This window comes from Salmo salar, chromosome 20, assembly GCF_965601325.2.
Source record: "Salmo salar chromosome 20, fSalSal1, whole genome shotgun sequence".
In the NCBI taxonomy this organism is placed as follows: Eukaryota; Metazoa; Chordata; class Actinopteri; order Salmoniformes; family Salmonidae; genus Salmo; species Salmo salar.
This window is the reverse complement of record NC_138310.1, coordinates 29,884,135-29,908,575: the sequence shown is the minus strand read 5'-3', so window position 1 is coordinate 29,908,575 and position 24,441 is coordinate 29,884,135. Positions and strand designations below refer to the sequence as shown.

The 24,441-nt window shown below is 41.6% G+C and overlaps 1 protein-coding gene across 7 annotated transcripts in view; it reads right to left on the bottom strand.

The window, feature by feature from the left end:
- Nucleotides 1-23,911, bottom strand: part of LOC106580411 (phosphatidylinositol 4-phosphate 5-kinase type-1 beta) — an 82,803-nt gene extending 58,892 nt beyond the window's left edge. For 3 of the 7 annotated variants that reach the window (XM_045703210.2, XM_045703206.2, XM_045703209.2), the window contains exon 1: nt 23,682-23,911. The gene's annotated coding sequence lies outside the window, so the exon portion shown is untranslated. Of the gene's footprint in view, nt 1-7,033; nt 7,173-19,282; nt 19,381-23,681 lie in introns of all 7 variants that reach the window. The other 4 variants (XM_082966350.1, XM_082966349.1, XM_045703208.2 and 1 more) reach the window with 2 other exon arrangements.
- Nucleotides 23,912-24,441: the final 530 nt, after the last annotated feature.

The window sequence follows — 24,441 nt, the reverse complement described above, 5'->3', positions numbered from 1 at the left end:
AAACTATAATGAAAATGTAATAAGGCACTTACTTTGATAGTAACACACACATGTCCAAAGTTATTATCAGTAAGGAAAACAGCAATGAAGGCAAAGCGGGCGCCAGCTGGAAAATGTGCCAGGGGGAAAAGGTTTGGGAAACACTGGGGAAGTGCTTGGGGTCTCCTCGAAGAGAGAAGTGTGTCTGGCTCAGTAAAGTCTTAAACATAAATTGTCCTTAACAGTGAAATGGGCTAATTCTATGTGAATTAATGAGGAGATGGAACACACCTCAATTAAAACTGTTGTTAGAAAATGTCATGTTAGAAAATCATTTGAAATTGACAAGTTGAAACATAGCCTATAGATAATTAGCAGGTAGTGTGCCTTGGTTTGAGCGCCTCGCGGGTTAACTGCCATGTTGCGTAACAATCACATTATGGAACAGTGAGTGCACTCTGACATCACACGCATTAAAAAAACAAAAACAAACAAACTTACGCAGGAGCGACCGTTAGAGATATTTGGAACTCACACGTGAAAAGGTTAACATTGCTTAATCAAATCAAACCTGGTAACACTTAACATTAAAAGGTACCATCTAGGCCTACGAAGTTCATAAAGGCTAGTTACATAAACGTAATTCAGTTCATTTATAGAATCCCTTCATGGAACTACTGTATATACAGAGGTCAAAGACTAAACTAAAACCACATGATTGTGTAATTGAACAGACGTGTTATTGGCTAAGAATCATGTCTGTCTCTTTTCTCAGTAGTACAGCACAGTAGTACACACACAGTTTGGGGTTTTGCCTTGAAAACATTACATTTAAATTTTACATTTTAGTCATTTAGCAGACGCTCTTATCCAGAGCGACTTACAGTAGTGAATGCATACATTTCATCCATTTTTAATTTTTTTTGTACTGGCCCCCCGTGGGAATCGAACCCACAACCCTGGCGTTGCACACACCATGCTGGCGTTGCAAACACCATGCTCTACCAACTGAGCCACAGGGAAACATGAAAGAATCGAGGTAATAATAATAATAATCCTGAGATAAAAATAAGAAACCCACACACTGCTCTTGATAGTATCACTGCTCTTGAATAAGCCTCACGGCCTTAGAGCTTTTAATAATAATAATAATTTCATGATACTGTGGTACATGATCCTCCTAATACAACTACTAATACTGACAGGAGAAACAGAGAGATCCACTCACACGTCATCCACTGGGTTTACTGCTGAAAGCTGAGCTGCTCTCAATGATGTGCTCTTGGCTCATTGGTTTAAAGTTGTCAAAATCTTTGCATAGTAACGGTAGAACATAATATTGAACAGCAGAGCCCGGGAAGCAATCTATAATCTCTAATCATGAAGTCAATAAGTTTCTACTGCTTGTCACATGTGATCAATGATGAAAATGATCACACCAACAGGGAATGTCACTGATGGGTACATAACAAAACTCTATTACAACTAGTACTGTGTTGTTATGTGTTAATAATTTAGACTACGTTACCCAGCAGGCTATGCGGGCGGGGCAGGTGGTTGAACAATGCCTTGCATGGCTAAATAATGAGTTTTCTAGCTGAAGTATATGTTCATTAAAAGTAGTTAAACCTACCTTGTCATTATACAAGGAACAAACATAACAAGTACTACATAAGACTAACCTGCCGCATGCCATTTGTTGACCTGCTATACAACACTTTTTTGGTTACTTTTTTGGTTACTACATGATTCCATGTGTTATTTCATAGTTTTGATGTCTTCACTATTATTCTACAATGTAGAAAATAATAAAAAATAAAGAAAAACCCTGGAATTAGTAGGTGTGTCCAAACTTTTGGTACTGATACATACACACTTCCATTTTTCTCTGCCTCAAGGGCCCCCTATGAGCTTGGGCCCTGGGGCTTCAGCCCTGCAAGCCCCTGCATTAATGAGGCCCTGGATCTGCACTATGCAGCTGTTGCAAGGGCACATTTTTCACTGGATGTCCACTGGTCGCAAAAACAATGCTTGATAGGTAGCTTAAACTTCTTCAATTCAACCATTATTGGGTTAAAACACACATCTACAGTACATTTGTGAACAGCCAACCACATTACATAAGGCGCAAATAGCTAAATGAGAGAGCAGCAGTGTGAATCACATCAGTGCGCTATGTAGATATCAATAATAAGTGATATCCGTATCACCGTAGACTACACCACTACTGTCATCCTTACCTCCAAGCTTTTATTCAAGTTGGATAATCTTTTGATGCCGACAGCAGTCGCACCATTGGAAGACATAGCTTGGACTGTAGCCTATAAATTCCTGCACTTTTCCCGCGATCCATCAAACGCATTTGGTGTGTCATCATAGTGGTCTCTGACTTGCGGTCAGACTTGCTCAGGAGAAACGTGCACCTTTTTTCAATGCTGATTTGAATGTCATTGAGAAAACAGAAAGCTGTCAACAATTTTTTTCTGCAAACATACAGTGGTGGAAAAAGTATCCAATTGTCATACTTGAGTATAAGTTTAGATATGTTAATAGAAAGTTACTCAAGAAAAAGTGAAAGTCACCCAGTACAATTCTACTTGAGTAAAAGTCTAAAAGTATTTGGTTTTAAATATACTTAAGTATCAAAAGTAAATTTAATTTCTAAAATATAAGTATGAATCATTTCAAATTCCTTATATTAAGCAAAGCATGTTCTTGTTTTTAAAATGTATGGATAGACACATTATTTACAAAAGATGCATTTGTGTTTCGTGAGTCCGCCAGACCATAGGCAGTAGGGATGACCACGTGTTCTCTTGATAAGTGGGTGAATTTCACAATTTTCTTGTTCTGCTAAGCATTCAAAAGGTAAGTACTTTGGGTTGTCAGGGAAAATGTATAAAGTAAAAAGTACTATATTTTCTTTAGGAATGTAGTGAAGTAAATGTAAAAGTTGTCAAAATATAAATAGTAAAGTAAAGTACAGATACCCCAAAAAACTACTTAAGTAGTACTTTAAAGTATTTTTACTTAAGTACTTTACACCACTGCAAACATACATTCTGAAAAGTAATCCTGGAAGTAATAACCAAAAGTATGTGTAATTTGATTACAATATTTTAGCTGGTAACGTAACAGGGTTAGAGAGTAACAGATTACATGTAATCCAAGATTATTACATGTAAAAACTGGTAACTGTAACCTGTTACTTCCCAATTCTGTTGACAGGACAACGAACATGACAGATCTGCTACCAGGCTAGACCCAGAGACCATCCCTTTCATTTAAATAGACCCTCCTTTTCATTTCATTTAAAACAACCTTGAACCAACACATTATCTCCACTAGATATCTCCATGGAGGGATACTACAGAGCAGCTCAGCAGAGAGAGAGAGAAAGAGAGAGGGCGGCTAGCTCTGTTTATCCTCAGTCCCCACAGACACTATTAGATTACTGCAGCAGATAGAAGACATAAAGGCTAATCAATAGGGTGGCAGCAACGCAGAGAGCTGAAGACTGCCAGGCTTCCTTGACATTAAGCCTTCACAACCCAGACTGAGGGATGTTAAACAAGCCCAGAAGATTTCTGGCATGGACAAAGTGAGTGGGTAACATGAAGAGGCACCTTAGCTCCAGGGATCTACGTATTAAGATACTCAATTGCCGCAATTGCTGCCTTTCTTGGCTAGGACACACTTGAGATTGAAAGAGATTCAAATATTGCTGGAACTGCCATGGTAAAATAAAAAATAGATACAATTACCTCCAGTTTGTTTATATTGGGTTTATAAGATATCACTTTAGGTATCTTCCAGAGAGATAATGTCTAAACCCCGAAACAAATCGTATACCTCCGTTAACTAAATCAGAAGATTTAAGGACTAAGTAAGGATACAATCCTAGACTGATTAGGAGCTGGCTAACTGTGGTTGTTGTGGGCTCCCTCCAGTCCCCAGCAGACGTGCCTGCCTGACTGTCTAAACTCTCTTTGTTCCTCACTGGAGGTTCCTGCTTCAGACTCCTAATTGGGTACAGTGTCAGACCAAGTCTTTTGAAATTATCACAGAAGTGTTCCATAACAAAACAGATGCTTAGAAACAGAGTTTTAACGATACAGAGAAACCTAGCTGAGCTGAGGGAAATATGACTAGATAGAATGATCCCTGCACAGGAGGAGAGAGATGCTCTCGTTTCTTTGGAAGGAGATTGAGTTAAATCTTTGCCAAACAGAAAGCAGCACCGCCGCAGCTCTGTCCTGACTTCATCCTTCTGATTAACTACAGTACATCACTATCACCACTCATAGAGACCACTTGGGATTAGTATTTTCCTGAAAATCTACCAAGTTTCAATACCTACTGCAAAAATCTGAAGTGGCCAATTAAAGCGTTTTTAACCAAGATATGGTCACTATGCCAGGGTTCTATAAGAGTGTCGCTGCGCCACATTGCCGGCGCCCCTATTTAAAAATTTCACAGCAGGCGAAACTGATATTTAGTAATGATGGAGTAACTTTGATCGGCAATGACATTGTTGTGAATTGCTTCACAGGCCATTCATGAATTCGGAGAGTTATCATGCTCCTCAATTAATTCAGCGCATTTCAGCAGTAGCCCTAGGCTATGTCGACACATCGCACTCAGTACGCACCCAGTGTAAACTAATGAGTTGTCGAATCACACAAACGTTGTAACAGCAGTCAAACAAAATTAAAATTACAAAAGTTGCTAATCTTGCTAGATAATTAGCTAACATTTAATAGCCTAATAGTTACCAAATATCCAAAAGGAGATTCAGTGAAAAAATATCTGACATTGATTGATTTATCCAGAAGAGTCTCAAAGCTGCGCGATGGAGCTGTCCCAATCAAAACGGTGCGTGTGCTTTTCATTTATGGCGACTTTGTGGGAAGTAAATACGGTAGGTTAAAGGCTTCCATGCGACAACCTGTTTGGATAATGTGCAATTAGATTTTCTTGCCAATCTGCCAATCAACACATGTTGTGTATTTTTTGGAATTGCATTAGTGTGATATCAGGCGACAATTTCCGTAGTTTCCCGTGTCTTGTCATTACATTTTTTCGGGAAATGTGAAGAGTTATCCTGGGACAGTCCCAGGATCCCGGTTACCAGTGTTAATCCCAAGAGATCACACAAGACGCCACAACACAGCTCATCCAGTCAAAACAGCTTGAAAGAGAGCAAGAGGGAGAAAGGAGAAATCACAAACCTGAACGGCAAATCTACTGCATCCATCTCTACACTACCTACACCGCCTCAGTGTCCCAAACAACTCTACATAGGTGGAGCATTTAACAATGCGCAGGTAAAGTTACGGCCAGTTCTGTAAGTGTTCCACATTCTGCTACAGACAGTAAGAGCCTGCCTGTGGATCCTCTGGGACGCTCCTACATACACCACACCTCTGCGAGAGGAACAGAGCTGCAGGCCAACTGTTTAGAACAGTCCACTGCACCTGAAAACAACGGAGTCCTACCACGCAGAGCTCAAGTCTAAACACAGACACTGCTGCTCAATTGAACAGAGAGTAGGAGATACAGTATAAAACATTAGCAGCACAGAAAAATGAAGAGCACTCTATTGAACTGTGGTTCACCTCCAGTATCATTATGTGGATATCTATACATGCATTTTCAACTATTCAATTGCCTCTGCTCCATAGAATAAAAGGAGTTAATGGAGTAGAATAGAGTACATGAGTGTCCTTTCTATGCAGATAGACTAAAGTATATAATTGGCAGATACACATAACTCATTATGACGCTATCATATGACCTTTTACCATTGGCATACAGGGCCAGAGTGCGAAAGGGAGGATGAGTGAGAGAAAGAGTGTCAGTGAGAGAACACTTTAAAAGTCTCTCTGTTTAATGGCTACAGATATTATCTTTCAGAAGTGTAGTGAAGAAAGAGAAGGATAGAAATAGAGAGAGAAAGACAGAAATAAATGAAGATAGAGAAAGAAGATGGAACAAGATAAGGAGAGAGGGAGAGAGACAGAGAGCACTGTAGAGGAATGTGTGTGTGTGTGTTTGTTATTCAGGGAATGTCTCTGTCTCTCCAGCAGCACTGTGCAGCAGAGCAGAGGGGAGGGAGATGAGTGGAGCCGAGAGGAGTGGGCCACTCTGTGCCCACAGAATCACATGGCCCCAACACTAGAGAGGGAGAAGGGTGAGAAACACAGAGAGGGATAGAGAGGGACAGAGACAGTGTAGCAGCAACAAGAGGGAATAGGGAGAGTGAGAATGCAAATGAAAGAGGGATAGAAAGTGAAAAGAGAGAAACAGAAACCGCTGTCGAAAGAATGAGAGAGGGGATAGAAAGAGGGAGAATGGTTTATTAAAGTAAGGAAAGAGAGAATGAGTGGTAGAGGGCAAGCTAGATAACTTCCTTTGAGACCATTGCTTATAAGGTTATACAGCTCCAGTCCTCTCATATAACCTGGTGTTTGTTTGCACAGTGGTTTCTATGACCGTGCTCTAGTCCTATCATGTTCTGGTAGGCAGGGAGAGGAATGTCCAACTAGCCTAACTGACGTCTGCATGTGGACTGGGAGACAATAGAAGGTTTGATGAGCTAGAATCAACATAGAATTTACTTGACAGAAAGGTCAATACAATGAAGCAGCTTGGGAAAGCCCTGCAATCAAACCAAAATAAATGCTTTGGGTATAGGGTCTGACAGAGACGACTATAGACAGTGATATGGCGAGTGATAAGGATATGGCGTAGAGGCTAAAACATATGCATGAGCACTAGTGTTCTCCTTGTCTCATTCAGCAGCCACGCTGTTATAGGAGAGCTCTAAAATTGCTGGCAAACTAACAATGTCCACAAATTAGCCTACACTCCAAACCATAATAGTCCACCCACCGTCAACAAAAACATGACACTCAGAGAGAATGAAGCTTAATGAAGCCTAATCCAGCCCAGTCAAGCCCCGACACGGAGTGCACGGTCCTCTCCCTTAACCAGCAATGTCTTACCAAGAATCAAAACATTGCCCTGTTATTATATTCCTTCTGTGCAGCACCTTGTGAGATGTGACTTTATTAGAGGTGTTGAGGGAGGTAACACGGTCATAATGATGCATGCGGCTGCCACATGGGACGATCAGGCGTAGTGGGCGACGGGACAGGGTCACCCTCCCATCACTGATCTTGGGTCAGGAGCTGAAGGATAGAAAGAATAAAGAAAGAGAGACAGAGACAGAAAGAAAGGGGGAAAGCACAGAGAGGGCTGTCTTTGTAACTACCACCATGTACACACACACACTCCCTCTACCTCTTAGCCTCACCCTTTCCTCATGCACACTCTCACAACATAAGTCTTTCTTTCACTCACTCTCCTATTCTCCCTCTCTTCATCAGTCTTCCTTTCAGTCTCTCTATCCAGGCCCCATTGTGGGCCTCTCCTAGTCTTTCCCTTGCCAGGAGAGAGAAGGGGGAGAGTGGGAGCTCAGCAGGACCAAAACAACAACAACAACAACAACAACATGACCTACAGCTACAGTCAATTGGAATCCCAAGAGTCAAATAACAACAAACCAATTCCTGGGCAGAGAACCAAACACCAGCCAATCTCTATCTGATGATTTGACAGCCTATGCCTATGTAGCTCTGGTGGCCATCTTATGGAGTTTGCACCATCTCAGAGGCTACCATAGAAACTGTGGTGCAGGGAAAGGGAGATAAGTCAATTGGAGGTCATTAAGATCAATCAGATGAAAAAGGGAATTTCTCCATCTAGATTCAACTGCTGTTATACGACCAAGAGGATGCAGAGTTTTTAAACAGTCCCTCACATTAGGCTCTCCTCGCTGATAAACACATTTCCTTAGTGTTGCCAATGAGAGAATGCCACATGTTGAATCAGAGCTATGGAGAACTTGCAGTGAAAGAATCCCCAAAAATGTACAGTAATACATTTTTAAGGGGAAGTAAGTCATTTCAGCAACATGTAGATTCCTTACTTACAAACCACAGCTGCTAATCCCAATAAAACTACATATCGTTCTGAAGTTGACTTTCCTTGCTTTGCTAGTAATGTGTTCTCTCTCTTTCCTAAACAAACCAGAGCACATTTAAACAATGTTTTGACAAACACTTCCCCTGAGTATACATGCTTCCTGTGATGTTGTTGTGTTCTGAGAACAGCTTTTTAAAGGGTTGTTCAGAGATATTCAACAGTGAAGCTGGTTTATTAAGCCCATTATGGCCATCTGATCTAACTTGGATCTTATTGGACCACATCAAACCCAAGACTTTCAAATTCATTTAATTTCCAAGTACATAATATAATTTCCTAGAGAAACACCAATTAGATGTAACATGCACGTTAAATTACTACTTTAGAGTTGTTCTATGCATCAGTGGATCTGAAAAATAGAGCATGTAAACACAGGATTATGGGTAGAGGTTTCAACCCTCCACAGCTGCACTTCAACTGAGCTCAGAGGAAAGAACCTCCTATTGCCTATACTGTATGTACTGTACATGTATATTTACTGTGAACCGCAAGGCCAATTGCAGCCATTGCACATTCCTTTAGCTTTCATTACGGTCATGTCAAACAGATGCTGAGAAACATAGTTTTAATGAAGCAGAGAAACCTAGCTGAGCCAAGGGAGATATGACTAGGGATATTTCCATGTAAAAGGGCCCATGAGCACCAACACGGGATGTTCAGAGGAGCAGATCAAATGAAAGCTACAGTGCCTTGCAAAAGTATTCATCCCCCTTGCCGTTTTTTCCTATTTTGCCGCATTACAACCTGCAATTTAAATAGACTTATTTGGATTTCATATAATGGACATACACAAAATAGTCCAAATTGTCAGTGAAAAAAATAACTTGTTTCAAAAAGTTTAAAAAAAAATTAAAACCTGAAAAGTGGTGCGTGCATATGTATTCACCCCCTTTGCTATGAAGCCCCTAAATAAGATCTGGTGCAACCAATTACCTTCAGAAGTCACATAATTAGTTAAATAAAGTTCACCTGTGTGCAATTTAAGTGTCTCATGATCTATGTATATATACACACCTGTTCTGAAAGGCCCCAGAGTCTGCAACACCACTAAGCAAGGGGCACCACCAAGCAAGCGGCACCATGAAGACCAAGGAGCTCTCCAAACAGGATAAGTTGTGGAGAAGTACAGATCAGGGTTGGGTTATAAAAAAATATCAGAAACTTTGAACATCCCACAGAGCACCATTAAATCCATTATTAAAAAATGTAAAGAATATGGCACCAGAACAAACCTGCCAAGAGAGGGCCGCCCACCAAAACTCACGGACCAGGCAAGAAGGGCATTAATCAGAGAGGCAACAAAGAGACCAAAGACAATCCTGAAGGAGCTGCAAAGCTCCACAGTGGAGATTGGAGTATCTGCCCATAGGACCACTTTAAGCCGTACACTCCACAGAGCTGGGCTTTACGGAAGTGTGGCCAGAAAAAAAGCCATTGCTTAAAGAAAAAAATATGCAAACACGTTTGGTGTTCGCCAAAAGGCATGTGGGAGACTCCCCAAACATATGGAAGAAGGTACTCTGGTCAGATGAGACTAAAATCGAGCTTTTTGGTCATCAAGGAAAACGCTATGACTGGCACAAACCCAACACCTCATCACCCTGAGAACTCCATCCCCACAGTGAAGCATGGTGGTGGCAGCATCATGTTGTGGGGATGTTTTCCCATCGGCAGGGACTGGGAAACTGGTCAGAATTGAAGGAATGAAGATGGCGCTAAATACAGGGAAATTCTTGAGGGAAACGCGTTTCAGTCTTCCGGAGATTTGAGACTGGGACGGAGTTTCACCTTCCAGCAGGGCAATAACCCTAAGCATACTGCTAAAGCAACACTCGAGTGGTTTAAGGGGAAACATTTAAATGTCTTGGAATGGCCTAGTCAAATCCCAGACCTCAATCCAATTGAGAATCTGTGGTATGACATAAAGATTGCTCTATACCAGCGGAACCCATCCAACTTGAAGGAGCTGGAGCAATTTTGCCTTGAAGAATGGGCAAAAATCCCAGTGGCTAGATGTGCCAAGGGTATAGAAACATACCAAGAGACTTGCAGCTGTAATTACTGCAAAAGGTGGCTCTACAAATTATTGACTTTGCGGGGGTGAATAATTATGCATGCTCAAGTTCTGTTTTTTTGTCTTATTTCTTGTTTGTTTCACAATAAAAAATATTTTGTATCTTCAAAGTGGTAGGCATGTTGTGTAAATCAAAATGATACAACCCCCCCCCAAAAAATCACTTAATTCCAGGTTGTAAGGCAACAAAATAGGAAAAATGCCAAGGGGGTTGAATACTTTCACAAGCCACTGTAAGAGTCTACATTTTATGGAAATTAAGGCGTATATGCATTTTTCAGGAATAAGCAAAGGCTTTGATTACTGGTCAAACAGATGGAAAAGGGGTCTTAGAAAACATCTACCAGAGAAGTCTTAAAAGGTAGTAGAAATACATCAAAACACAATAATGTTGAAGTAAAGCCCCCTGCCAACTAATATCAACACATAATTAGTTTAGTATAATTTGCTCTGGCTTCTGTAAGTCTAAGAAACACTGCCTTGTAATTCCTTTACCAAAAACCCACATATCTTTAAGGTAGTTTCTAATTTGAGGAGGGAGGATAATGAAAGTCAACAGAAGTAACAAATAAAGGTAGACCTATCAATTAGTTGGTTTTTACTGATATCAATTTTGTTTAAGTGATTAAACTCAAAATTCTGTTCCCAAATCAGTTATGTTCAGCTGATAACTGTTTTCTTTCTGTCATCTGGTGGTCAAAGCAAAAGTTTGAACAAGCCCTCCCTCCCGCTCTCTCCAATTAATGTCACCTCTTTCATCTCTTACTGACACCTACCCATGAGCCCCCGCTCTTTCCATTTACTGTAACCATCATTCTCATCCACTTAGCATCGACCGACACCGGACGTCACTGGACGTTTGAAAAGTAGTTGAAATTTGGTCAGTCCGCCCTGGCCTTGATTTCAACATCCACAGACATCTGGACCAGCCTTAATTTGGGTCAAACATAGATGTCCATGATTGGTTGAGATTTGGTTCGGTCCGGACCAAATCTGAACCAATGATAAACGTCTTTGTTTCACAAGTTTGGAGAGCACAGTATATATATTACATTACATTAGATCACAGTACAGTAAATAAAATGTAGATTATAGCTCAGTCCTGTACTGTACAGTAAAATAGAGTTCAGTACAGTACACAGTTGAGCACACTAGAGTTGAGTATACTATAATGTACTGAGCTGTACTTAGATGTCCAATCATAGTCGTCTATGATTGGTTAAGATTTGGTCCAGTCCAACCAAATTTGGTCTTGTTTGGTGGTGGAGCTCATTTAAATAATAGCCAGTGCGTAGAATAATACCCAAATATGCAAAGGAAGATATTGGTGTGTACCTATCACCATGAAGAGACTGACATTCGTATCCATAATTATGTATTTCTGTGTAGTATAGACCCATCATGAAATTCCGCAATTCTGTTACTTACTGTAGTTCAATAACCAAAAGAGATTTAGTTTTGAAACAAAGTGTCATGTCATAGCTGACACCTCATTCTTTCTTCAAACATCTTTTCATGTTAATTCGGAACAAATATTTAAGAGTTTTTGGAAAACATGCTCACATAAAAAACTGAGGGAGATTTTACTGAAATTCTGTTACCAAACTTTACAGTTCTTCCAGGGTAAATAGTAAAATGTTGTCCTTGTGCATAGAGTTGTATGGTTTGTTAGACTTTGAAATAAAAGTTTTTTGTTTTGGCATACATTTTCAATCTCAGCGCAAGTCCGTTACTGTGCAACTGCCCAAATACACAACTGCTGATGGTTCAGCCTGCCCAGTCAAAAGGGGTCAAACACAGCCCTAGGCAAAGACCCAGACTATACGTTCTAGGACAACAGGCGCCTTCAGAACCACCTGTTTCCTGGTGGAAATCAAGGCCAACAGTATTTGTATTTACCCAAGTGGAAAAGTAAACTGATAAACTCTGATCATGCCGGCGCTCAAAGAAAGGAATGGTTGTCATGGGAAACAAACCTTCAGCTCCAGTCTGGTTGTGTAAACAACCCACAATGCAACACAAAACAATATTCTGTGGGAAGTTTTTGCCCATGCTATCCTGGATTCCTTGGGATGTCGCAACTCTCACATTGCCCCATTGAAGTTGAAATAAAAAATTGTTAAGGGTTAAAGGTTAGGGATAGGTAAGGGTTATCGTTAAGGTTTAGGGTAGGGACGTCCCAAGGATCCCGGATAGCTCTAACCGGGAAGTTTTGCCCCCTCTTCATTCCAGCGACTGCACAAACAGTACTTACACATACGACCATTAAAGGTAGTAATGGGTAGTAAAGTACAGAATATAACAATGGTAACAACTGATGGTCAACTTACACTACATGACCAAAAGTATGTGGACACCTGCTCGTTGTACATCTCATGTTCTTCCACACCGATCTCGACAAACCATTTCTCTATGTACCTCGCTTTGTGCACGGGGGTATTGTCATGCTGAAAAGGACCTTCCCCAAACTGTTGATACAAAGTTGGAAGCACAGAATCATCTAGAATCTCATTCAGTGGTGGTCAGTACCGTTTAAGATGAGGGAGGACAATTGTATTTTTCATGAGCATGGCCTTATTTCTATGGCAGCATATTGGATGACTGTCATTCATATTCAATTCACCCAGTTCAATGTAACATCGATAGGTTTCGGCTACTACATGATACTCAGAATTTTCCCTATACCCATCATGAGTTTGCTACAATTTAGCCTATGAAAGAAAGTTTACAACATAGGTGCACACAGGTGGAGAGACAAATTTGAGGTGACACATGGACAGACAGTGACACATTCAGTACCGCCTTGCACACTCTTGCCTGCATCTAGCTGATCTAGTGTGTAATCATTAGTTCAACAGTGGCAAACAAAAGTTTCTATTGGACAAATTCAGGTATGTTTATCCCCATTTTGTTCCGTTTAAGAAACGTTTTTCAACAGAATTGCTGGAATGAATACATCCTCTGATAGGTTGGAGGACGTCCTCCGGAAGTTGTCATAAATACTGTATGGAAGGGGGTGAGAACCATGAACCTCCTAAGTTTTGCAATCGAGTCAAGGTACCCAGAGGAGGACGGAAGCTAGCTGTCTCTGGCTACACCATGGTTATACCCTACAGAGTGCTGTTGAGGCTACTGTAGACCTTCATTGCAAAATGTGTTTTAATCAATTATATTTAGTATATTTTTATCTTAAAAGGATAATTTTTTGTGTTTCACTGAGGAAGATAGTTCTCCCCTTCCTTCTCTGAAGATCCTCCACTTATGTCATTGTATGCTGTAGCGTTAAGATTCCCCTTCATTGGAACTAAGGGGCTAGCCCGAAGAATGAAAAACAGCCCTAGACCATTATTCCTCCTCCACCAAACTTTACAGTTGGCACTATGCAGTCGGGCAGGTAGCGTTCTCCTGGCATCCGCCAAACCCAGATTTGTTCGTTGGACTGCCAGATGGTGAAGCGTGATTCATCACTCCAGAAAATGCATTTCCAGTGCTCCGGAGTCCAACGGCGGCGAAACTTACACCACTCCAGCCGACGCTTGGCACAGCACATGGGGATCTTAGGCTTGGAAACCCATTTCCTGAAGCTCCCGATGAACAGTTCTTGTGCTGATGTTGCTTCCATAGGCAGTTTGGAACTCGGTAGTGAGTGTTGCATCCGAGGACAGACGATTTTTACGCGCTACACACTTCAGCGCTCTCGTTCTGTGAGCATGTGTGGCCTACCACTTTGTGGCTGAGCCATTGTTGCTCCGAAATGTTTCCACTTCACAATAACAGCACTTACAGTTGACCGGGGCAGCTCTAGCAGGGCAGACATTTTACGAACTGACTTGTTGGATAGGTGGCATCCTATGGCGGTGCCACATTGAAAGTTACTGAGAGAGAAAAAGAGAAACAGCTCAGAGGGAGGATGACTGATTTGAAGAACGGTCACACAAAACACAAAAACAGTCAGGAGCAAAGTGCAAGATTTCATTATAAAAACTCAACACTGCTAGCTCTGTACCAGGACATCTAAAGCCAATGTTCCACCTCTTTAACTGCCACATAAAGACAAGGCACGCCAGTCAGTCAGCAAGCCAGTCCAATCAGTCAGATAGTAAGAGTCACCGACAGCAGTGGTTTAAAGTGCTGAAATAAAGTGCTGAGACCTTCAGTGTTCCCCTCTTGTTATGTAATTGTGTTTCAAATGAGACTCACATCACTGCTATTATGGCCCTATCTATCCATCAGTCTTCCATTATGGAGTAGTACAGTGTGACTGTCTAACGATGCTCTCTGACCCAGGAGTACACTCAAACCCTTAAGGCTGCGGATTGCAGAAACATTTTATTGATTGTAACTGTCCACTTATTCTTCCTGCATACAGGCAGAATTCAGACCACAGTCACTCGTCAATGTCTAAAGTAAGAATAGTCTTTGGATCTCTCATGCCTATTACAACTAAATGTTCCCTCTAAGCTGTACACGCCTCACATTTGAAATATCAGCGCGCAGAGAGAAGCACGAGATTGAACTTCAATCAACTTCCTAGTTTCCCCTGTTAGTTAACACTATCAATGTTTCCATTTACCGTGGAAATTGTAATCGAATCAATGCAATATTAGCCACTTTCAATGCAACATACTGAAACAAAAAAAACTATGCAAGACTTAGTATGCAAAACGAACTGTGCCAGAGATTTTGTTGGGAAGAACGCAGAGTAGGATTCTATTGCATTGACAGACACGACTCATACTCTACACAAACCGTTCCGCCATAACCAATCAGAGCTGCAGTAGACCTATATGCAAATAGACCATTGCCATACAGTGCATTCAGAAAGTATTCAGACCCCTTGACTTTTTCCACAGTTTGTTACATTACAGCCTTATTCTAAAATGGATTAAATAGCTTTTTTTCCTTCTCATCAATCTACACACAATACCCCATAACGGCAAAGTGAAAAAACTGAAATATCACATTTACATAAAGTATTCAGACCCTTTACTCAGTACTTTGTTGAAGCTCCTTTGGCAGTGATTACAGCCTTGAGTCTTCTTGGGTATGATGCTACAAGCTTGGCACACCTGTATTTGGGGAGTTTCTCCCATTCTTCTCTGCAGATCCTCTGAAGCTCTGCCAGGTTGGATGGGAGTGTCGCTGCATAGCTATTTTCAGGTCTCTCCAGAGATGTTCGATCGGGTTCAAGTCCGGGCCATTCAAGGACATTTAGAGACTTGTCCCGAAGCACTCCTGTGTTGTCTTGACTGTGTGCTGAGGGTCGTTGTCCTGTTGGAAGGTAAACCTTCGCCCCAGTCTGAGCGCTCTGGAGCAGGCTTTCATCAAGGATCTCTCTGTACTTTGCGCCGTTCATCTTTCCTTCGATCTTGACTACTCTCCCAGTCCCTGCCCCTGAAAAACATCCCCACAGCATTATGCTGCCACCACCATGCTTCACCGTAGGGATGGTGCCAGGTTTCTTCTAGACATGATGCTTAGCGTTCAGGCCAAAGAGTTCAATCTTGGTTTCATCAGACCAGAGAATCTTGTTTCTTATGGTCTGAGAGTCCTTTAGGTGCCTTTTGGCAAACTCCAAGCGGGCTGTCATGTGCCTTTTAATGTGGAGTGGCTTCTGTCTGGTTACTCTACCATAAAGGCCTGATTGGTAGAGTGCTGCAGAGATGGGAGAACCTACCAGAAGGACAACCATCTCCACAGAGGAACTCTGCAGCTCTGTCAGAGTGACTATCGGGTTCTTGGTCACCTCCCTGACCAAGGCCCTTCTCCCCCGATTGCTCAGTTTGGCCGGGCGGCCAGCTCTGGGAAGAGTCTTGGTGGTTCAAAACTTCTTCCATTTAAGGATGGAGGCCACTGTGTTCTTGGGGACCTTCAATGCTGCATACATTTTTTGGTAGCCTTGTCTATATCTGTGCCTCGACACCATCCTGTCTCGGAGCTCTATGGACAATTCCTCCGACCTCATGGCTTGGTTTTTTCTCTGACATGCACTGTCAACTGTGTGACCTTATATAGACAGGTGTGTGCCTTTCCAAATCATGTCCAATCAATTGAATTTACCACAGGTGGACTCCAATAAAGTTGTAAAAACATCTCATGGGTGATGAATGGAAACAGGACGCACCTGAGCTCAATTTCAAGTCTCACAGCAAAGGGTCTAAATACTTATGTAAATAAGATATCTGTTTTTTATTCTTTATACATTTGCAAAAATGTCTAAAAACCTGATTTCACATTTTCATTATGAGGTATTGTGTGTAGATAGATGAAGCAAAAAATGTATTTAATCCATTTTAGAGTAAGGCTGTTACGTAGCAAAATGTGGAAAAGAGAAGGGGTCTGAATATTTTCCAAATGCACTGAATGTGGTAGCAATTGAGCTGGGGACAAGGTTAGACAGAATAAGTCATGAGTCTGTGGGAACACATACATGCCACTCCAGTCCCTTTCCAGCTGGAAAATGACATAATGTCTCAGGGAGGCCTGACTCTGCTATGACAAGCCTTATATCAGAATGAGGACAGGGACAGAACCAGACGGCACACAGGTGTTGCTTTGGCAATAATTTGTCAAAGGGGACAAGATTTGCATGAGCTGCTTTCCCATTCAAACCCACAGTGGCACGCTAACCTTGAGCTGGCCAACTCCACCTCATAGTCAAATCAGCAGGAAACAGGAAGCTCATCAGGAACTCATGGACCCAATTTTCTCCATGACACCGCATTCCTTTTCCAGTGTAAGGTTTCCATAATGAGTCCATTTGTCTCCATGACACCTTGTGACTGTTCCAAAGCAGTGTAAGGTGTCAATGATTGGAGGGGCAGAGTGATTGTGTTTGCAAAACATGTGACAAGATGTTTTGGGTGGGCTATGCAAAACGCTGAGCTAATGGACAGAGCTTGTTCAACAAACTTGCTTAAACCAGATGAGTTCTAAGACATCCAATATGTGGAAAGCATTTCCAGACACTGTTTATTTGGACCTAGCCTCATGTAATGAATGTGGAACAGTAAATAAGGCCTGTGTGATGAGTAATCTTGCCTGAGACCTGAAGACTGGTTTTCGCTCCTTGAGCTAATGACTAGGCTTTAGCTGAGCGGGCTAGCAGTCTAGTGGTATGCAGTTGACCCGGGTTCAACCCCCACCAGTCACACACGGTTGCTGGAGACACGGATTCCAGGTAGTTCACTGTTGACGAGAAGAAACCCGTAGAGGAAACCCAACACCCTGTTCAGCTGTTTATGTTCCCCACACTATGCCCACAACAAAGAGACCAACATGTCTATGTGGTCTTGTCTGCTTCCTTGAGGGCTGAATCGAAGCCCTTGCCTTACACAGAGTCTTCCAGTTAACCTTCCTACAGCATGATCACATCCTCTGTGTGTGTGTGTGTGCAGATCTGTGTATGTATGTGTGCCATTCAGAGGGTAAATGGGAAGACAAAATATTTAAGTGCCTTTAAACGACGTATGGTAGTAGGTGCCAGGCGCACCGGTTTGTGTGTCAACAACTCCAAAGCTGTTGGGTTTTTCATGATCAACAGTTTCCCCTATGTATCAAGAATGGTGCACCACCGAAAGGATTTCCAGCCAACGGCAGCCCAGTGGTCAAAAACGGGTCATTGATGAAAGAGGACAAAGGAGGCTGACACGAATTGTGCATAGCAACAGACAGGCTACATAGTCAACTGTCTGTCCAGCACAACATTGGTGCCCAAAGACGCATAAATTAATGTATAACTCTTTGTACCTTGACACGAATGGGGTATGGCAGCCGACGACCTAACAGAGTTCCACATCTTTCAGAAAAAACAAGAAACTGCGGTTGCAGTGGGCTAAGCAACGAAAACACTGGACACTGGAGAATTGGAAAAACATTGCCTGGTCTGTTGAATCCCAGTTCCTGCTGTTTCACATGAGTACATGCATCCATCATGCTGCCTGTCAACATTGCAGGCTGGTGGTGTGATGGTGTGGGTTGTGTTTTCATAGCACACATGGGCCCTTTGATAAAAGTGGAGTAATGTTTGAATGCCACAAGACATCTGAACATCATTGCCAATCAGGTGCATCCCTTCCTGGAGGCAGTGTACCCATCTGCAATTTCATTTTTTCAGCAGGATAATGCATCATGCCACAAGGCTAGGATTGTCCAGAAATGGTTCCACGAACATGACAGTGAATTCAGCTTACTGACATGTCACCAGATCTCAATCCAACTGAGCATCTGTGGGATGAGATGGAACAAGCTAATCGGAGTAGAGATCCTCTACCAGCCAACTTGACGCAACTGTGGGAAGCAATGGAGTCAACATGGGCTAGCATCCCTGTGGAACGCTTTCAATGTCTTGTAGAGTCCATGCCCTGACGAATTGAGGCTGTTCTGAGGACAAAAGGGGGTGCAACTCACTATTAGGAAGGTGTTTCTAATGTTTTGTACACTCAGTGTATTATCTTATCCCATTCCAATGGTTTAGATATTAAATTGCTATAATTTATGCCCTGCTGTTTTTGTTTGTTGCTTAAAGTTGCACTATGTAGATATTACTCTGCCATTTCCTGTTCGCAAAACTCTAATAGTTTACCTAATTTCAGTATGTGACAAAATAAGATAGAATAGTGTGGAGAATCATTGTACCATTTAAACCACTGAAGTATATTTTCCATAACCAAAAATGTTGTTGCTTCTACTGTTTGAAGCTGGTGTACAAAACGGAAACTAAAAGATGCAAAAACAAAACTTAACGGGAAGCATAGAAATAGAGCACATAAAAGATCTACCGCTTCCTAGACTAGAATGATAGATCTATAGAGTACCACAGTATGAGTCAAAATACCCATAAAACCAAGCAGTCAAACAAGGAAATGGTTCCAATCGTTTTTCCACCATTCATTTTTCCCATCGGAAATTTTACAAACACTTAAGGGCTGTGTTTCATGTAGGCTTACCCTGTATTTAACCCCCCAAAATGCTATGCTAATTAGCTGCTAATGTGGCTATCATAAAGAACTACATATGCCATGATAATCTGGACGAGACTGCTGAATCGAGGCAAAGGTAAGAATTTCTGGATCAACTATCTAATGTTAGCTCAATTTAGTAATGAATTAATTGGCTAAATTTCTTTAAATTGACAATTCTGTGAACTGTCTTGTGCAAATGTTTTTATTGACACAATACCTGTTAGCAAAGGTTCAGCTAGAGATGACGTGCAGGAGTTTGCAGGGATTTGTAGTCTTGCATGATGTCTACTTTCATGCCAATTAGCATTTTTGAATCTGAGAGTAAATAGAGATGAATATATTGATAAGTCACCTTATCAATAGATTTACATGGTTATCAAAACATCACGCCAGGGTAAACCTACACAAAACACAGCCCTTATTTTAAGTGTTTCTAAATTTCCCTATGGGAAAACCATTTCCCTGTTTGCCCGCTAGGTTTTATAGGTAGTATGACACCTCCAGTCTGGGGTTCACAAACTCACATTTATTTGTGAATTTGGTCAGGTTGCCCAAAAACATACATATTACCACTTTCATATGGATTGAAGAAATGGATATGATAAGTCACACACAATAGGTCATGTCTACAGTGAGGCAAAAAAGTATTTAGTCAGCCACCAATTGTGCAAGTTCTCCCACTTAAAAAGATGAGAGAGGCCTGTAATTTTCATCATAGGTACACGTCAACTATGACAGACAAAATGAGAAAACAAACTCCAGAAAATCACATTGTAGGATTTTTAATGAATTTATTTGCAAATTATGGTGGAAAATAAGTATTTGGTCACCTACAAACAAGCAAGATTTCTGGCTCTCACAGACCTGTAACTTCTTCTTTAAGAGGCTCCTCTGTCCTCCACTCGTTACCTGTATTAATGGCACCTGTTTGAACTTGTTATCAGTATAAAAGACACCTGTCCACAAGCTCAAACAGTCACACTCCAAACTCCACTATGGCCAAGACCAAAGAGCTGTCAAAGGACACCAAAAACAAAATTATAGACCTGCACCAGGCTGGGAAGACTGAATCTGCAATAGGTAAGCAGCTTGGTTTGAAGAAATCAACTGTGGGAGCAATTATTAGGAAATGGAAGACATACAAGACCACTGATAATCTCCCTCGATCTGGGGCTCCACGCAAGATGTCACCCTGTGGGGTCAAAATGATCACAAGAACGGTGAGCAAAAATCTCAAAACCACACGGGGGGACCTAGTGAATGACCTGCAGAAAGCTGGGACCAAAGTAACAAAGCCTACCATCAGTAACACACTACGCCGCCAGGGACTCAAATCCTGCAGTGCCAGACGTGTCCCCCTGCTTAAGCCAGTAGCCTGGCCCAGGCCCGTCTGAAGTTTGCTAGAGAGCATTTGGATGATCCAGAAGAGGATTGGGAGAATGTCATATGGTCAGATGAAACCAAAATATAACTTTTTGGTAAAAACTCAACTCGTCGTGTTTGGAGGACAAAGAATGCTGAGTTGCATCCAAAGAACACCATACCTACTGTGAAGCATGGGGGTGGAAACATCATGCTTTGTGGCTGTTTTTCTGCAAAGGGACCAGGACGACTGATCCGTGTAAAGGAAAGAATGAATGGGGCCATGTATCGTGAGATTTTGAGTGAAAACCTCCTTCCATCAGCAAGGGCATTGAAGATGAAACGTGGCTGGGTCTTTCAGCATGACAATGATCCCAAACACACCGCCCGGGCAACGAAGGAGTGGTTTCGTAAGAAGCATTTCAAGGTCCTGGAGTGGCCTAGCCAGTCTCCAGATCTCAACCCCATAGAAAATCTTTGGAGGGAGTTGAAAGTCTGTGTTGCCCAGCGACAGCCCCAAAACATCACTGCTCTTGAGGAGATCTGCATGGAGGAATGGGCCAAAATACCAGCAACAGTGTGTGAAAACCTTGTGAAGACTTACAGAAAACGTTTGACCTGTGTCATTGCCAACAAAGGGTATATAACAAAGTATTGAGATAAACTTTTGTTATTGACCAAATACTTATTTTCCACCATCATTTGCAAATAAATTCATTAAAAATCCTACAATGTGATTTTCTGGATTTTTTTTTCTCATTTTGTCTGTCATAGTTGAAGTATACCTATGATGACAATTACAGGCCTCTCTCATCTTTTTAAGTGGGAGAACATGCACAATTGGTGGCTGACTAAATACATTTTTGCCCCACTGTATGTGGTCCCCTGGGACTCCCAATGTTCATGTGAAACCTGGTCTGGTCCAGCAGCATATGTGCTCACAAGGCAGCTTTCTCTGAGTCACGATTCCATTTGCCTTCCCTATGACTATGACCATACTGTACAATACTGGCAAGATATCTCCATCGCTCAGTATTCTAACAGAGGTATTTCACACATCCAGCCCCGTGTTTTCGGTGACATGGCGGTAAGCTGAATTCCCTGTCATGTTCGTAGAACCATTCCCGCAGTAGATGAGGCAGGCTGAGGGGATGGTCGGCTGCTAACAGCTCTCAGCACAGGGGAGGAATGTAGCACACTACTGCAAAGAGCACTGGTAATGTGCTGGACAGTGAGGCTACTTTATTCTAGGCAAATGTAGCATGCTGCTTTGTGGATAATTGGAGTGAGGCTATATATTTAGCATAACTAGGAGTTGTTCCTGACCATGTGACCTTACGAGGAAAAACTGTCTTAGTAATAAGCTTGTTTAGGGCCTAGTTATAGGCCTTAGTATACTTGGACCCTGAGCCTTTCCTGCTCTGGCTATGTCAGGAAAAACTCAGGAACCTGCATATAACACAGTCAAGACTGCTGAGTCTGTGCTAGGCTAATGTAGCGTATCACTGTAGTAATTGTAGACTAGTATTATGTGTACTGCTGAGGAGTAATTCTATAGTAGGCTACAGCGCACGTTATTCCTTATGGTTTGCGAAGCTCATAGCAAGAAACAAACACAAACATTGAAGAAATTAGACTGGCGCCCATGGCAGCAGCCAACCTCACAGTTTGTCAAACACACACCTTAACACTACACTCACATTTATACTAAGATGCTGGCTCAATGAGCACACAACAGTAAAGTAGCTAGCTACTGTATATAATCTAGTTAATAACAGCTTTGATAGAGTTAGTAATAGTAGGACAGTTTTACAGTAGCCTTTTGATGTTAAACATTGTGTGCAATGTTTTATTTCATTTTTCGGTAAGGATCCTTTCAAATTAAATTGAATCAGGTAGTAAAAGAACAGGCATTGCTCAAATACTGTGGTGATTATTTTCAGAGAAATCAAAAGGAGTGTGTGTAACAAAAGGTTCCCTGTTGTTCAAGTTCAATATCTTACTGTAAATAAAACAAATCCCATCATAAAGGTGACCCACTAAGTATTTCACAGAGCAGTGTATGAAGTCTTCACAAGAATAGTAAACAAACAAACATTTGACCAACTGGGGACCTTTTGTTAGTCCCCACGGGGTTTAGAGTTAAGGTTACAATTAGTGTTAGGTTTAGGGGTTAAATGTTAGACTTAAGGTTAAGGTTAAGGTTTTGGGATTAATGTTAGGGTAAGGTCTAGGGGTAAGGAAAAATACGATTTTGAATGGGAATCAATTGTTTGTCGCCACAAGATTAGTTAAATAAGACTGTGAGTGTGTGTGTGTGTGTCCCTGAGGACGCCAGGTGTTGAAATGCCCCAGGCTTCTCAGAGTCCTTGTCCTTGGAACAATGAGAAAGGTCTCCAACCCAGCCAATGTTGATAAAATAATTGGTCTCAGTAAATTGGTAGGCTTATTTTCCAGAAATCAACAACAGAAATTGCCTATTCAGCACAAACACTATGTGATCATCAATAAGAGGCAGGCAATTCCATGTTAAGAGTGTTGCTGAGACTCATATTTTTTACTTTAAAATGTATGTAAAAAAAAAATAAAAAAATTATTACAAAGTTAAACAAACCATGCAACTCTACGCACATTGCACAATGACTACTTTGAACCATTTCCACGAAAACGTTTACAAAAACACATTTACTTGCAGAATTAGTGCAGAACGAAAGTTGGGTAAAATGATGGTTTGTGCTGTCATTCTGTTAGCATCACTTTAACCGTGGAATTGCACCAGTCTAGCCAATTTATCACCAATGGTAAATTGTCAACTGCAATGTGTTCAAGAACTGACCACTTTCATGTCGCAAACTCAGAATATTTCAAGTTAACCACAAGCTAGGTGCCACTTCCCCGCAATATTACGTAATTTCACTTTCCTGAATAAACTGTGTTTCTCAAAATAGGGCGATGATGTTGATGAGAACACAGCACCAGAAAACTTAATTGCCAATAGCCTGCACAAGCAAACACTTCGGTGCAGCCCGATTACCTTGAATACAGCTGCAGTCTGGCAAGGTTTACTGCCAGCTCTTGACTTGAGGTAGCAGTGTATTCTGTTATTAACATTAATACAAATTAGTCTGACAGATTCCTCGACTGAGAAAAATACCTTCGCCAAGCAATTGCTGAAACGTCATCCTCATGTCGATAGCTCAATGGACAGGTAAATATCAGAATTCTCAATATCATGAATAACACCTCAATCTTACCAGCTGTTCGCCCTCGTTTGTGAAGCGAAGTACACCGATTGATTGACGTTGATCTTGTCTTTCCGTGGGATTACAGGGAGTATTCCAGTCCCGGGTAGCAATATTTACGAGAGAACGAGCGATCAGTTGTGAGTGCGGCTCCCTGTGTAACCTAGTTTATGCTGTAGCCTACTGACAGAGAGGGGTAGGCTTGGTTACACAGGTCTCATTCTCTGCCTCTCAGCATAACCAGACATTGTGCACCAACCTTCTCTGTTGTGATGCAGAATTTGAATCAGCAAGCCATCTACAGGGCAGTGATGGTAATGTTAGGGTGCAAAATATTTGATTTTCACTACTGATCTGCGCTTGCAGGTGTTCGGTGCATTTATTATGGCAAATAACGTTTTTTAGTGGCTGAGAACGTTTGTTACATTTGTCTGCTAACAAAGTTGTACAATTCAATGGCTGTCATTTCCATAACCCTACTAAAACCCACAGAGAACATGCATAGGCACAGTTGACAAGGAAAAACTCCCTAGGTCAGAATAAACCTTTAGAAGAACCAGACTCTGAGGGGGAGACAGTTGTTTGTTGTTGACATCTGTCTGCTGTTTGTTTTTGATAAAAGGATGTGTATTTGTTAATGACAGATGAGCCTATACACAGTCTCTCTATTTTCCCCCTTCGATATTCTACATGAAACAACTCTAAATACATCAGTCAGGACTGGAGTTCACCTTCAAGTAGATCCAGAAAGTTGTAGAAAATGCCTCACACA